A 16,474-nucleotide genomic window follows, 5' to 3' on the forward strand; every position below is an offset into this window, starting at 1 on the left:
CTAGAACGTTATGTAAGTCAGTAAAGACAGACATTATGTGCCTCACAGGAGAAAACTAAAGTGGCATTGCAGGAGGAAAACTGTGATACTTGATGATATTGTATCTGCTACATGTTATCTTAACTTACCTTTATCATCACTAGAAATCGGTTAAATGAGATCACAAACATGTGCTTGACCTTTTTTTCTTTCCTCTGGATTCACTAGGCTACCACTTTATTTTGAGGGAGCAACAAAAATAAAACAAAAGTTCCTAAAAACCATGGTTTTCCTCAAAGCATGATATTCTAATTAAATAATAACCCTGAACGGCTGCTATCTTTAGAATAACTCAAACACTCATGAACAACCTGTTCACTTATAAAAATGGCATTATTTTCACATATAATGGTAAATTGCATTAACGTCAAGTGGTGCTCAGCTTTACCACACACAGGGAAATGATTTATACTTTGTGAATACATTTGTGGTTTGGAAAATAAAAAAACAATCCAATTTGCTGAAAATGAAAACAAGACATAATAATAAAACTTGCACCCTCTGTTACCCCTCATGTTGGCAGAGAAACAACCATACATCCTCACATCCGAAGTTACTAGACACAAACAAGTCTTGTTTAAGAACAGCAGAACCGTTGTGATTCTATTTCGGTTGCCTATTTGTTGGTGTGCACAAAGACTTGTATTTTTATTTCCTTAATGTCCTGAAAGTCGCAGTCACTGCAACGCAAAGCCGGGTATCAATTACCTCCATTGCTCTCCTCCATCTCTCTTTCCTCTCGGTCCCTTACCTCTGAGAGGGAACAAACAGTGACTTGCAGGCATCTGAAGTCCTGGCTTCTGTGATGGAGTGGATGACAGACAATAACAGCTATAAAACAAATGTGGCAGTGTAGAACAATAGCAGACAGGGGCACACAGAGAGAATGTGATGACTGGCTCACACAGAGGAACTTTTTCCATTGTTAAATATAATCATCCTCTGTTCTGCGTGCACACTCAAGGGAAATTCCCCCGGGAGTTCATTTACATGAAACTTGGCAAATTTAGCAACTTCTCAGATTCACTGCTGTGTTTTTGAGGTTAATGCATCCCACTAAGTGCACTTGGGACCCGAGTGATTGCTATTCAAAAGTTTTCAGAAGGGAGCTATGTGAGCATTGAGGTTATGACAATTGTGCAGATATAATATGTGACATTCGTCTTATAAGTTAATATAATGATGGAGACCCAGTAGTGCTGTAAAGATGCCAGAATATTTATAGCAGCATTAAGCCAAATGTTCTCTGATTCTTTGAAAATCTCATCATGTATGTGAACATTTTGTTGCATCAGAGTGGTGCATTTAAATCAAACATGTTAGAGAATAAATAAAACATTGATCTGTGAGTGCAGCAAATCTTGTTCTAGAGATTTCTCCTCAGCACTTTCAAATACCATGACTTTCAAACATGTCCCACTTACAGCAGCTTCAATTAAAGCAATGTCAGGTGAAAATAATAAGAAAGGGTGAGATTAAGAATGTCCATCTTGAAGCACGCTGGCAGTAATGGTTCCTGGCAGCTGAAAATTATATTTGATCGTGTTTAGAGCAGTTAAACTAAAGGGAAAAAAGGAAGAACTGGAAAAAACACATACCACTTATGTTAAATGGCATGGATATGTCACATTACATCATGTACACTGCTGAAGAAGTAAACAACAGAAAAGTGTATATAGCTCAAATACATTTAAAACAGGGCTGGGGCACTAGAAAACTATATAATTGTTATTAATGCAACAAACATCCAATATGTGTTGATATATTTCTTCTGCATTGGTCAAGCACAGTGAGGAGGTAGAACACATAATTGGTTTTGATGATCTTCCCCAGATTTGTATAGTGTTTTGCTGTTTATCAAGTGTTTGTCATTCTCTGCTCATAAAGAACAGTTTTGAACCATAACCTTCACTCAGGTGAAAAAAATTGTCTTTGAACCAAGGAAATACTAATATGACATTTATCGTGGAAATTATTGATATTTACTGATCGACAATTTTTCTCTGCAGTAACATCTTGCCTTTAATTGAATTGAATTGTATTAATACTTAATAGTCTTTAGGGACATCGTGTGAAGTGCCAGTCTTCCTGGGGTTTGATTGTGCTTCTTGCCCATGTGTTAGTTCTTACTGTTGAAAGGGATGAAATTCTATTATTAGAGTAGAATTGGTATTCAAGTAAAGGAATTGATATACAATGCACAAAATATACGAATAGTGTTAACGTACATAATGTAGTATTTTGATTCCATTTTCACTTTCTCCAATGCATTGATTTATGACTAAATACCTGCAAAATGACACTAATTCAGCTAAGTTGAGTATTACTGCTAATTAGCACATGTTAGCATGCAATAAACGCTGTGATTGTAAACACTGAAAACATTAAAGCTTACACACTCAACATCTGCACATTTGCAGTGACATTGTGACCATGCCGGCATTAGCATCCAGCCCAATTTCCCACAGCCTCACTGAGCTGTTAGAACGGCTCCGCACTGTTGGTTTTTGATTTAATGAACCAAAAGACTCCTGTAAAAAAACAGCTCTGTGGTCCCATGCTGCTTTTTCGGCCCATTGTTTCTTCTTGTCGGGCCATGCACAGAGTGTATATAAGGTTGTGTCTAGACAAGATGAGAATATGTGATCAAAAGTAGAAGACAGAACTGAGGTAAAGAAGTCATGAATCAAGCACCTCATGAGCTAAAACTCATGAACTCGTGAATTTCTATTTCGGTCAAAAGTCACAAGGTGCTGCTTTTAAAAACGACCTTATGGGTAATTAATCCACATATTACCTTTACGTTGCATTCGAATGATCACACGCAGCAAGAGGGAGAGAGAGCCACTTAGTGAATGGACTGCCATCATTTGGCAGATATTGCTTGAGCATCACTTTGGGTGAATCAAGGCCGAATTGGTCATTTCACGTCACATTGTGGGAGGCAGAATTAAATGAGCAGAACATGATGATGAGCAGGAGGAAGTGTACTCTAGCTAAGTGGCATCCGACAGTAGGTAAACGAGCGGTGGTGTGAAATGCATTCTTTTATCTACAGGTCGTCTTTATCTAGCATCTGTCCCTGAAGAGATTTAAAACAATGGACTCAGCAAATTAATAAACTACAATCAAATGAGGGCAAGAGTTTGCCCTTTGAGGTATAATGATTTTACTCGCTTCCACTCCCCGAAATTTCATGGAGCTTAGAGTAATAAATTGTACATTCAGCAGACTTTTGGAAGACATTTTTGGAAGTGGCTGTTTATGTGCAGGCGATGGAGTTTGCATCACAGAATAAATTCTAAAGTAAGAGGGTTAAAAACAGTGTTGTAAGTTTTTGATATTTTTAACAAAACTGTCAACAAACTTGGTTACAGTGATGTTATGTTTTTTTCCTTAAGAAACATTATTTGTGGCATATCACAGGAAGGCATGCAGTTTGTAAATTGTGTACTCATCCCTCACTCTCTCTCTTTCTCTATCTCACACACTCACACACATACACACACACACACACACACACACAAACACAACTCAAATGCATCCGGATCCATCTTTGCTTTTAAGTCTTGTGGCTTGACACGAAGGGGATCCGTCCTTCCCCACACATCATGTGAAAAGGGAGAAAATCAAAAAGACACAAAGAGCCGTCTCACTATTCAATGGGGAGAAAACTCATTCTGTCACCGCTGCCGTTCTGTGTGAGATTACAGTGGGGACCCACGGCCTGTGTTGCCTTTGTGTCCCTCTTGCATTCCATCACTGATGGGTTGTGTGTCTGCATAACATAAGGTCTACTCTAGGTGGTTTCGACATGCACTCTGATTGTATAACTTGCATGTAGCGCATGTGTAACATGAACATATCGTATTGAGAGGTTACGCTGTGGTATCCAGGATACACAGATGTGTGGAATCTGACGTATCCTTAATTATAAAGGTGTAGGAATATTCACACTTGACTTATCTTTGGTAGCATCTGGAAAAGCAGGCATTGTTAGCAGCCTCTCGCTCCACATCAGCATGTACCCTAATGATGTTCCTCATTTTGTGTATGGAATCTTCAATGAAGCAAAGAAAAAGCATGCAACTGCATGGCATGAGAGAATCATGCGCATTAATAAGTAAAGAATCAAATAATGAAAAATTAAGAAATAATCCAAGGTAATTGGTTTTGCCGGTAATTTGTTTTTGTCTTGTTAACTTGTACTGCCACAGTTTCCAAGAAATAACAAAAAAAAATCTGTTGTTGCTGTGTGTGATTAAAGCCGTCTTGCAGTTATGTGGCCTAATTTCAGCAAAAGCAGAGCAGTGTTAAATAAAACTGTAAACACATTCTCCATAAGGACTTTTACACTTCTAATCTCCCTTAGTGGAGTGTCACAGGTTTTCTTTCCTAAGGTTATATAAAAAAGTAATGCATTGAGCAGAATATTTGTAATTTTACATGTTGTAATACATGTATGTTTTTTGTAGCATTAAAGCTAGAAATAAGTCTGTCTAGGCCCAGTATTGGATCATTTGCGTTTGACACCAGTGTCCTGGGGTCTTTACCTGTTCTATCAACATTTTCTCTCTACTTTTTACATTGGTCTCATGCAAGTCGTTTACAGTCCGTGTATCTTTTGGTCACTGGATTTTCTGTTGAGAAATGGGTATTAAAAAACACAAACTAGTGTTTCTTTATTTTCTTTTTAAAATTTAAATTGTATTATAAGGCAATTTTATTTTTGAGGTACAAGTTGGTAATGTCAAGCATTATACTCATAATACTCTCACAAATGTAGACCAGTCAGCATTGTCCCTAATATTTTAATAGTAGTTATACTCTCGAGCAGAGGCTGGCTTGACAGGAGTGACTGGTCCATGTCTATCACAGTCACAGGATTGCACTTTTTTCAGAACATGAAAATATGCATTGTTTTTTCATTTCTGTATCCTAGTGCTTGGATTTTAATTTTCACATATCAATTCCTCTTTCTATAAATCATCATCATATGTTACAATGGCAGTGTATTTCTTAAGATTTCCTGTTCATGATGCCAAAGTCATTGCAGCAGCTTGAAAATATCTTTTGTTAAAAATACAAATGTATTTGTGTTAACTGAAGACTTCACTACATCAGTTAGATGTAACCTCCTCTCACTCAAGGTTATTTCTTGTCGTAGAGATGGGTTCACAGGAAGTGCAGAACAGAGTTCACTGGTATATAGCAATAACAAAAATATACATGTATGGCTCAACAAACACAAAAATGAATAAAAAATATCCCTGATTATTCCACTGTGGCTTTCAGATCAACAGATGTGGCCATGATGATTGTTGAAGTGTGAAATCTTCATATTGTCTCGAATGTGTTTCACATTCTTATGTATCTTGTCACACATATCTACATATCTCATTATATGCAGTCATGTCTCCTCATTATTTGTAAGATATGGTTCACAGCCAACTTATCCAGTGATATGTTATATATCTTTGCTAATAAAGCAAAGTCTAAATTGGGGGATGGTAAGTTAGTGCCGTGTGTGTGTGTGTGTGTGTGTGTGTGTGTGTGTGTGTGTGTAAATAACAAAAGTATGTCCTGATCCCCTGGTCATTGTTGTGTACATAGCTGTGCATAGTCATCATAATGTAAGCATGGGTCTGGCGGCCTTTGATTAGATTGGGGGGAAGAAATCATGTCGCGGGTGTGATTGTAAAAGTGGAACAAAATTAGAACAAGCAATTTGGTTGTGTCACTTTTGATAAACAGAGCACAGTGAAAACCCATCAGATGCTGCGCAAGACACATTTTTTATTTTGTTAAGATACCGTCTCCATAAATCCATACTGAGAGGACTGCAATGAACTACGGTGATATAAAGGTTTAATTGAGTAAATTTGAGCTGCATCTCCATGCATGAAGAATAAACTCACACATGCATAGGATCAGACCTGCAATCAAGTATCAGTTGTTTACACATCTGACACATGATACATATTTTAAAATATATATTTCAAGTTTCACACCGCAAGTGACTGTAAGGCAGATGATCACATATTATAACAGCATTAAAATCCTTTATATCTACAATTAAGACACCATGGAATAAACAGTAGTGCAGACTAAGCCATTTATAAGCTTCATGTCTCTGTTATGTGTAGCAGAAAATGAATGAAAAGTAATTTCCCTGAGAAATCCTTTTGCCAGAAACTGAGCAAAGGGATTCACTTTCTAATCCTCTTTCAAAATGTCCATAAATGCTTTGGCACTGCTGACAGTGGTCATGTATGTCTAATCTATATAAAACTCCTGCTACATGTTTTACAGGGCCTGCCCCGCTATCCTCCCGCACTGTCCCCATGGCAACATTTCCTCACTGGTATAATCCCACCAAATCTCGCAGCCTGACCGCGCGGTCAGAGCGTAACCTGGGCCCTGTTGCACTTATCAACCCTGGCCACATTGCACTGGAAGTCTGCCACTTTCTTTGCAGTGCCAGACAAAACAAAACTCAGATCTCTGCAGATCAACCGGACACACATCCACCAGCACAGCACACAACCAGCACGACAAGTCAAAGTGTCGCACCCTGTGTTTCAGTTTTTGTTTGGTTTCATCCCTATATTGGCAATTGAATCACGATTACAGTAGCTGCTACCGGGATCAGTTTTATTTATATTTAGGATGTTGTAAATAGTTTTAACCATCCATCTAGATTCATTAGCTGTACCACTTTTCCACAGAGGGTTGCGTTGGGGCTGCATCTAACTCCAGCTGACATTGGGTGAGAGGTGGGGTTCACCTAGAGACAATTTCAGGTCTCCATTTAACCTAACCCCAACCTGCATGTATATTGACTGTGTGAGGAAGCCAGAGTGTCCAGTAAAGAATACATGAGGAGAAAACTCTGTGTAAAATTTAGCTGAAAGGGATCTATTGGCATGTTTTTTACAGTAGCCTAAACTGGACAAACTAAACACCTTTTGAGTGTTTATGAAAACTAAAGGCTACCACAGGTACTTTGCCATATTTGGAAGGGGAGGGTGAGGTGAGGGGTAATCAGCTGCAACAACTTCACCACTAGATGTCACAAAATTCTACAACATGCACCTTTAAGTAAAGCTGAAAAAATATCTACTCATAAACACAATCCGGTCCTCACCTCCACACACACCCACACCTCCTTTTCCTCCTCATATCTCATATTTGGGTCACTGTGTCACCTCAGAGGAGACCGAGGTCCTCTCATTAACTCCTGTGATATGAACTAATGCATCACTGTCCACACAGGCACCAGGGGGGGAGAAAAGAACAGACCCAAGTAAAAAAGAAGTATGATTGGTTTAATGCAATTATGGGGAAGTTTAACCTGGATGATGTAGCGGAATTGCCAGATTTTATGGCTGTCAATATGCCAATGAATGGGGCACTGAGAGGTGAGGGAAGGCTGTACTTTGATGCCGTCAGAGCGGCCATCAATGATTTTCATTTCACAGCCTGGTGAGCACATTCTCTGTGGTCTCGAAAAGAACGGGAAAAGAGGGCGGAAGGGGTCAGCCTCACCCTGGGCTCTTGTTATGATGGAAGCCGGGTGAATAGATAGTCATTGGTTGCAGAGATATCACAGGTAAGTGGATAGATTATTGGCTAAATGATAAAAAAATAAACTGACTGATGCAAACTAGGTATAAACTACATTTGAAGTATTGAGATAAAAAAATTCATTTGATAAACATAAAGATTGTAGAGAATTTTAATACAGGTACGATGCAGGCTACTACTATATAGCCTATGATTCTATGATTGCTTCTTCTAAGGTATTTTTAAAACACACCACAGTCTCCTCACAGATATGACGAATAAAGGCGTCAAAGGAACACGGTGCAGAGTCTATTTCATTTGGAGATAATTCATTTAATACCGTTGCTTTCCAGGGCACAAAGCATTGTGTTGAATTTTTCTTACAATGATAACCTGATTAGATCTCAGTGCAACGCATTGGAGCCATCAATTGATGTAAAAGTAATAGGACGCACATTAAAGCCACATGGAAGGTTATTCTTTCATTTCATTGAGATTTATTTGGAAACAAATAGATTTTTGTACTTTACGGCACTGTGGCTGACATGTAGAGCATCATTTACAACAACATAAAGTTTGTAGATATCTCTTCAATGGTCGGGGTTCACCACATCTGGAAAATATTCATAATAGATGTCAGAGCATAAAGCCTATAATTTATTGGTAATGATTTTGTTATATTTACACTAAACAGTTGAGTCAAAAGCTACTTAACAAACATTTGGCAGGCTGGGTAGCAGATTAAAACCTACATGAAAGAGTCCACATCAGATCAGTTGCTAAATTATTTAATGGGAACAACAATCCTGTCAGTCCTTGGCTTGTAAGTTTGAGTCCAAGTTTCTTCACCTCACCTTTCCATGTCCCTGTCAGTCTCCTGTCAATCAAACAATGACATGACAACATGAGCTTTCAATAACTATGCAGTGACTGCTCTAAACCCTCCTGTATGGAATGGGCTTTGTTTCGTCTGTGGTAATGCTGGTTGCAGTTTTCTTTGTGAAAATGTGACAGTAACCTGGAGAAATCGAGTCGCGTCAAGTAAACAACGAGTGCTGGTCCACAGAACCCTGAAGCTGCACAAAGAGCTGTTCACCTGTTTATTCAAAGTTCACTGAAGCTCCACCCAATACAGAAATCCAAACTGGAGAATCAGTCGTCGTTAACTTTTACGTTCTTTTACGTGATTGACATTGATGAGTCCCTGCCGCCACTGCTACAGATCTCCGGTCACCTTTTTATTCAAAGCTTACTGTAATAAGCACAAAATTCAACACTTCTCTTCCTTTGGCTCTTAACTCCCAATTGTGAAGCCCATAGACACATTTTTCATTATTAAATGGGTAATAAAACGAACAATACATTCAAAAACATTTTGACATGAAAAGGGGATTAACTGTGATTATAAGCCCACTAAGTTACATACAAATACACAATTCATTCAATTTAATTATTTATTCATTTTAGCCGTCTTTGGCCCAATTAGCACCACCCTCTTGTTGCACTAAATAATTTGTGCCATCTGTGGGGCATGTTGCATTATCATCATCATTAAAGAAGAAACAACCACCTCCTCCGCTCCAAGGATTGAATCTGGTCACGGATGACAGCTCACTTGTCCACAATGGATCTCCAAGGAACCGTTTACCACAATAGCAACAATCTGTAAATACATAATTTAGCCAATGGTGAAAAACAAAAAACGAGACAAAAGAGGAAAAAAAGCAGCCGGTATATTGCTGAGGTATTTGGTTGGTGTCTGGGGCCTGATGCTTTTGTGGTCCCACCAGGATGTCATGCAGTTATCTGCTGTTTACCCTGCTTAATTAACCAAATTCCCCAGCCGTCCTCTCGTGAATAGCCACCTGTACAACACACCTAAGAACAGACGCAGATTAGAGTAGTGTGTCCCAGGAGCCACTGAAATCAACAGCCTGTAATGCCTCCTCAGCTGGGACGCACTGATATTTGCTCTGAATGCCGGTAAAAATAACAGCAAACATCCCTGATTGTCACGCGGACATGATTACGAATGCATGGATGCCACACAGTAACACACAGATCTGACTTCAAGCTATAAACCAACAAAACACTAATAAACGCTTATGCAACATGCATCAAGATGCAGACACATAGCCAGGTGCTTGTATGATGCAAATCGTGTGCAATGATAATTACTGCATGACCTTCAAATTTTATTTCACATCATTATTCCAGATTTACTCAAAGCGCAAACAGAACTGCAATAAAACAGGAAACAACATAAATACAAGCTTTTCATCTATTTAATTAAATAAATCAGAAAAAAGACGGAAAACATGTGATCAATAATGCTGTACTTAGAACTTTCCTATGTTCTCATTTAGTCAGATTACCATCTGTTTTTTTATTTTTCCTCTCCCCATAAACTGGGGACAGCACAGGCAGATTAAAGAGCGGCTAAGCAGCCTCAACCTCATGTCGAGGAGTCCATTAATGGGCAGGATGGGAGTTCAGGGAAGAGTTATATGTGTGGATATGAATGGATCCATAAATGAAGGACATGTTTACAACCCGCCTAATGGATCTCTGTTGTAGGCTCATTTTAAATCCTGGGGATATATCTGCCTTCTTGTCTGCATCTTGTATTATGATTGCACTGTCACAGAAGACATGTGTTTTGTAATTACATGAAATGGCGCGCTGGGCAGATGGGAAAACGTCCAGACAATATTACTGTTGTATAGTTTGTATAGATTGTATCTGAAAATGATGGGTGCAACTTTCAATTATGTTATCCACGTGCATCGTTCCACCTTCGCTGGTTGTTTTTATTAAAAACAGTCGAGGCCTTGAATTTGTGATTCAAATAAAACCATAACATGACATAATGCTTTTGAATTAACAAATCATATGCTGCTGCGCTACAGGACAATCCAGGAAGAAGATATTAGAGACCAAAGAATTAAAATCTGATCAAATGTGTCTCTGTGCTTGAATTATTGTAAACACAAGCACGTTACGGACCCTCCATCTGTGTCCATGTTTGACCGTTCAGCTGCATTCAGTCTCCACTGCATTGAACATCTAATGCCCTCTACTGGTGCTGAGGATGTCACCCTTGTGTTGGCCCTTAACATCCAGATAAAGGGCTGCTGGTTTACGAGTGCTCTGCACAGACAATTCTCAAAACATAAGCTTTTACCTTGGTTCACCTGCATTGCCAGGCTTTTATGGCGTCTGGAGTTTGCCACATGCAGCAATAATTATGTGCTCTGTTTAATTATAATCTGTTAATTGATTGAAGCATTAAAGTGCTTCTGCTTTAACTGTGAATAGAGCAATGGCGAAATGACAAAAACAGGACATGTTGCATGCAGGTGCAATGCTACTTGGGAATTATATTTTACTGAACAACTCTTTACTAAAACTCTTTGATGTTTTAAACATTTTAAAACTTCAGTTGATAAATGTAAATCATTTTTAGGAAAATTACTTAAATAATATTTAACCTCTGCATACAGCTATTCAGGTGCTCCAGACTCCTGCCTTCAGACAATGCATGAAACACATGACTACCATCTGACTTGACTGCATCACACGCTGAGCAGAGCACAAATACCTGCACTGAATTTAAAGAGCAATTTATTTTCTATTTTACTCTCAATGGTTTACACTTATAAACCAGAACCTATTTGTGAGGATGTAGTGTTTATGTCTGTCATTTTCCGTTTCTTTTTCTGGCCTGGGCAATTTAGTGTGGGAATTGAAAATTTGTTTATAAAACCAAAGCTGGTAAAACAATTCAATCTGCTGTCTTTCAGAGGCCCGGCAAATACCATTTCTTCAAAGCCCATTATGGCCATATATTTGTCTTTATTTACCATAACTGCGCTTGCTGTATGCAAGTAAATACTATCTTGACTGTGTCAGTTCTTTGAAGGGGATTAAAATATCTGGGATTGCCAGTGCATGCGGATGTCAGTCAGAACATGGAACAAGAGGGATGTGATGGTGGGATGCCTTTATTTTTGTGTGTATGCTGTTGACTAACCATAACACACATCATGTACAAACATACAAGATATATAAACAGACATTGTATAAACTGCTGTCCATTATGCTGTATACATGGAAAAAAGCCTTGTGCACACAGTTCAATAAAGGTTCACCGCATCGCACCTTGACTCTTAACCCCGACAAGATGCACAGGGGACGTGTGTCGCAGCTAACTGTGGGTCTCAGGCAACGGGGGGTGGGGGTGTTTACCTTATAAGAAAATCTAAGCAAGTCATTTGTTCCTTTTGCCACATAATCAATGCCCCTGAGCCACAGATGAACAAATGGATTTCACCTAAAAGGCAAAACAAGCCGTTGCAAATCTCTGTGTTTACTGAATTAAAGAGCAAAAACATCCCATTGCCATTAAAGTGTCTAAATTCTAAATGCACGGTCAAACATGCAGATGGGCTTGAAGTGCACGTGTCCACACACACATAGAGCAAACATGTAAACACTCAACTGAATATTTGGGTGCAACCTTGCCTCCAAGGAACTATATCGGTGCCAGCATCTATCTTGTTAAAGGTGAAATGGGCAGAGCAGGCGGTACGCTGTCAGCTTCTCTTTTTTTTCTTTTTTTACCTAAAACCATAAATCCAGTGCATAAAACTCACTGGAGTAAAACTCACAGAGGGAAAAGTACATTTTCTTTGCAGCCGGTGATATTATGCTCTGACAGACAACAAGATTTAAAGTGTCAATAAATGTTGAAAACAAAGCCTTACTTTTCCATCTTTTTACGACCAAGATGGAAAGATGAATCTACATTTAATATTCATTCGAGCATTGCAAAAGCAAACAATCAATAAAAATGACAGCAACAACATATTTCAGTTCAAGTCATTTACAATAAATATGCCATTCAGCTTCGACAAAGTTTTTTCAATAAGTTTTCTTGCGGGACATCGATGCCGCAGGTCTCACAACATCATCTTTTGCAATAAAATTTATCTGATTCTGTTTTCAAGGTGGCACAAAGGCAATGATGAAGAATAAAAACTCCACTTTTCTGGAAAGTATTGTGTCTTTTAATTTAGCAATTTACAATAGATTTAAGTTTAATAGTTCTGTTCCCGGCAGCTGAAGTGTTATCATTCGTCCATGACCTGTGATCAATAACCACATCCAATCTGAGGCTAATGGCAGGGGAGGGGCCACGCAATGTAATGGCGGGGTGGACACCTGAGGCGTGGGCCTGCCAGTGCACATGGGACTCGGACACGGTTTTCTTTTCCTTGGAACAGCGATGAAATTACACTATGTATATGTGTGAGGGCGTCCACAATATATTTGAGTCAGGTGTTTTGAATAATGGTTATTGTCAAACTCTGGTCTTGGAGAACAATAAGATTGAGAGGTAATGAAAGGTGTGGTCTGAGACATGAAGATGGAGTGCTAATAGAGGACCCACAGGGCTTCATCTACCACATGACAGCGCCTCTCTCTCCCTCTTTCAGAGCGCAGTGTAATCTCCCACTCCCCTGTGGGTGCGGGGAGTAAATCAGCACAGCTGGATCACAGGCATCAATCTCAGCCAGCTCTCTGGATGGGCCACTTGTGAGCCCGCGGGGAGGCATTTCCTCCTCATTCCAAAATGAGAGACAAATGTTGCAGGGGGAGAAGAGAGGATGGGGGGTGCAAGCAGGCGGGCAGTGAAGGTGGCGGTGAGGGAGGCGAAGATTGGCAGGCAGTAAAAGTGATAGAGTGTGGAGAGGGAGACGAGTAGGTTGGAGCAGAGGAGAGAGAACGGTCGGAACAAAAAAAAATGTGCGAGTCAGCACTAAAATCTAACTTTGTCTTTGACAAATAATGAAAAGAAGAGCCATTGTGGTGAGGAGATTTTATTTCAGCTCTGATGCGGTGGATTTTCTTAATAATTACACTGAAATTGCTCTGTCAATGATTGATTCACATTTATGACCACAGAGGTGATTTTATTACATGATAAAGTGAAGTGTTTTCTAGTGAAGTTTAAGAGAGACACAACAGCAGGAGAGAGGGAGAAGGAAAGAATAACAGAGGCTGAGATGCAGTAACATAGCACAGAGCAAATAGTAACACCTCTCAATGTAATGCATTATAATACAACAATAACAATGTAAACCTAAAATATTAACCACAGAGTCACTAGGTTGCTAGCTCAAAAAAATAAAAATAATTATTCCTAAATCAATGACTTTTCAATTTCAATTACCCATATTACCATTAGTACATAAGTTCAATGTAAAATGCTAACTTTATTTCATTCAAGTCTGTACACGCATACATACGTATATGTGTGTGTGTGTGTGTGTGTGTGTGTATGTGTGTGTGTGTTACTGTCACATGGTGAAAGTTGCACTTAGCAAATAAAAGGAAGATTTATTTATTTGAATTATTTATTGACACCATAAATTCCTATTTTCCACATTACTGTTCTCCAGGAAGCGTAAGCGTTTATTTTTGACTGACAGTAGCGTGGGCAGGGACTGAAATATCACTTGGGATTCAAGCTGTCCCTACATAACTGCATAACCCAGCTCAGTTATTCCTCATTATCGAAATCACAGGATAATCACAGTGTTGTTGTTGTAACTGCACCTGTTGCTGGGAGTTTGAACCATTTTGTTCTTAGCTATTACCTCAAAAAGCCTGAACACAATAGAGAGGCAGCTTGTGTTCACTCTCTTCCTCTGTGAAGGTTTTAATTAGTGCAGGGCCCTGATACTGTTTGCTCCTGTTCCTGCACTATGTGTCCTCCCACCTGGCCATCTCCTGAATAAACTTTTAACAATAGTGATGATACAATAAAAAACTTTAAATTAGCTGTTGCCAGTTTGGGCACTTTAATAAAGGTATGTGAACAAATGATAAAAAAAGAATAGATGTTAATCTGTAAGGTTTGTATATCAAGACTTCAGATTGTATTTTTAAGATGTTGATAATGCCACCACTCTTACTAAACTTTATTATAATTACATTTTCAACACAAAGGAAAATGACACGTGTGATATGACTTTGAAATCCCAGGTTGCTGCTGCCCAGTGTTGCCAGATCGGAATTAGGTAAAGTATTTGTAAAGTACCAGAATCTTAAAATTATCGTATTTTGAGGAAGAAGAGAAGGGATGGAACACTTAATACCGACGTTTAGTAGAAAGCAATTTAGTGTACAGAAACAATCCTTTTCAAGGCACAAGGCTCTTATTTTGAAACATGAGAGAAATGACTTGACTCCCGAAATGCGAGTCACAATGTGGCGGTCACGTTCAAGAGACAAGAGGAGACAAGACAAGACGCCTAAACACAGACACAAGGGTCCATTCACTTTCACTATTGCATTTGACCGTAATTCCCCTTTTCTAAGCTTCTCTTGATTCTCCAAGGTCCGCACATTTCATATACGAACTGTGGGCAGGCAGGAAACTTTTAATGGAATTTGTTCTGTTGTGAAAATGTGTTCATAACGTGATTGTCCAGACATGTATATCATACCATACAGTATTAGGCTGTGGGAGGTTTGGTCTTATTTCCCAGCTGACCATGCAAAATGAGCAAGTTCCATATTCAGTTTATGCAATAAGTAACGCAATATAAATCACATGCTTATTTTTCAGTGGCATAAATTTCAAGAGATTAAGAAGCGACAAAAATAACAACAACAAAGCCACATTGTGGTGTGGCTTGTATGTCCTTCCTCTGATTAGACATGTTCTTTTGAGGTATATATCAAATGAAATTGAGTAAAGAAACATAAAACCAGATATATATTTAAAAAATCTATTTCAGGGTAAGAACAGTGGATAAAGAAGCTCCAGACACTTTAATTCTCAGCCTACCCGCTCCGAGAGTTCCTCCACTCCTATCCAGTTGCACCGCAAGACAAATGATGAGAGGCGCTCCGTTCAGGATAGACAGGTTTGAGGATATTACAGTGGTAAATACGCATCTGTTGTCCAAAACTCCTGAATTGGCAGTCAAGAGCTCTTCCATTTTGCTGATTAAGAGGCTCAATATTTTATGAATTGTCACTTCAAAGTGTAAATCTGCTCGGTGCTGTCATGCCTGGTGCGTATGTGTACACTTAGAAGATTTAGTGCTCCACTTTGTAGCACATTTTTCAAATAAAATGCAGCCGCTACAATGCTTCCGACAGAACACTGCGGTATTGACCACCGTGGTTTTAACTGCGACTGCAAAGAAAGCATTTCTCTGCAGAGCAATTTCAGCCAGGAGGAAATGAATTGTTAAAAACATCGGACTTCATTCAAATGTTCTTCTTTCTGCCTCACTTTCACTGTAGATTAACTGTTTCCACTTTGTGTACGGAGATGGCCACAGATAATGTGGTTACAATATTTAAATGGCCACAGCTCCAGAGTGACAGTATCAATCTAAATTCATTTCAGTGCTGAGTGATCGTAAAAGTCCCTCATTTCGTGTGAGAAGTCTTTTTATTCATGACCGTTTTGAAGCAGCCAGTGTTTAGTCTTTAAACCTCCAGTCTGTAACTGGCTAATGCACAAATTTGCATATGTGCAACTTGCTCATTATAAAAAACTTCCTTTTAATACTAAGTGTTATTTCTACATTAAAATATGCAGAGTTGTCTCTTTTTTTTTTTTTTTACGAATCCCACATAAAAAGAGGTTGCTCTGGTCCTCACAATCCTCTGATAGAGAGCACAGCTTTCCTCTGATATCAATGCATTTCTTCATTTCACATCAGAGCAGTGTTAGCCTTGGGTTCGGGCTTGTAAATCTCCCAAATGTCACTCGTGCAGGGATGTCTGACACTCGTTAAAGGCCTTCGCTCGGTATTATCTTTCGTGACGGAGAGTTTCCCCGTGT

This window comes from Paralichthys olivaceus, chromosome 11 (genome assembly GCF_024713975.1).
Source record: "Paralichthys olivaceus isolate ysfri-2021 chromosome 11, ASM2471397v2, whole genome shotgun sequence".
NCBI classification, from domain to species: Eukaryota; Metazoa; Chordata; class Actinopteri; order Pleuronectiformes; family Paralichthyidae; genus Paralichthys; species Paralichthys olivaceus.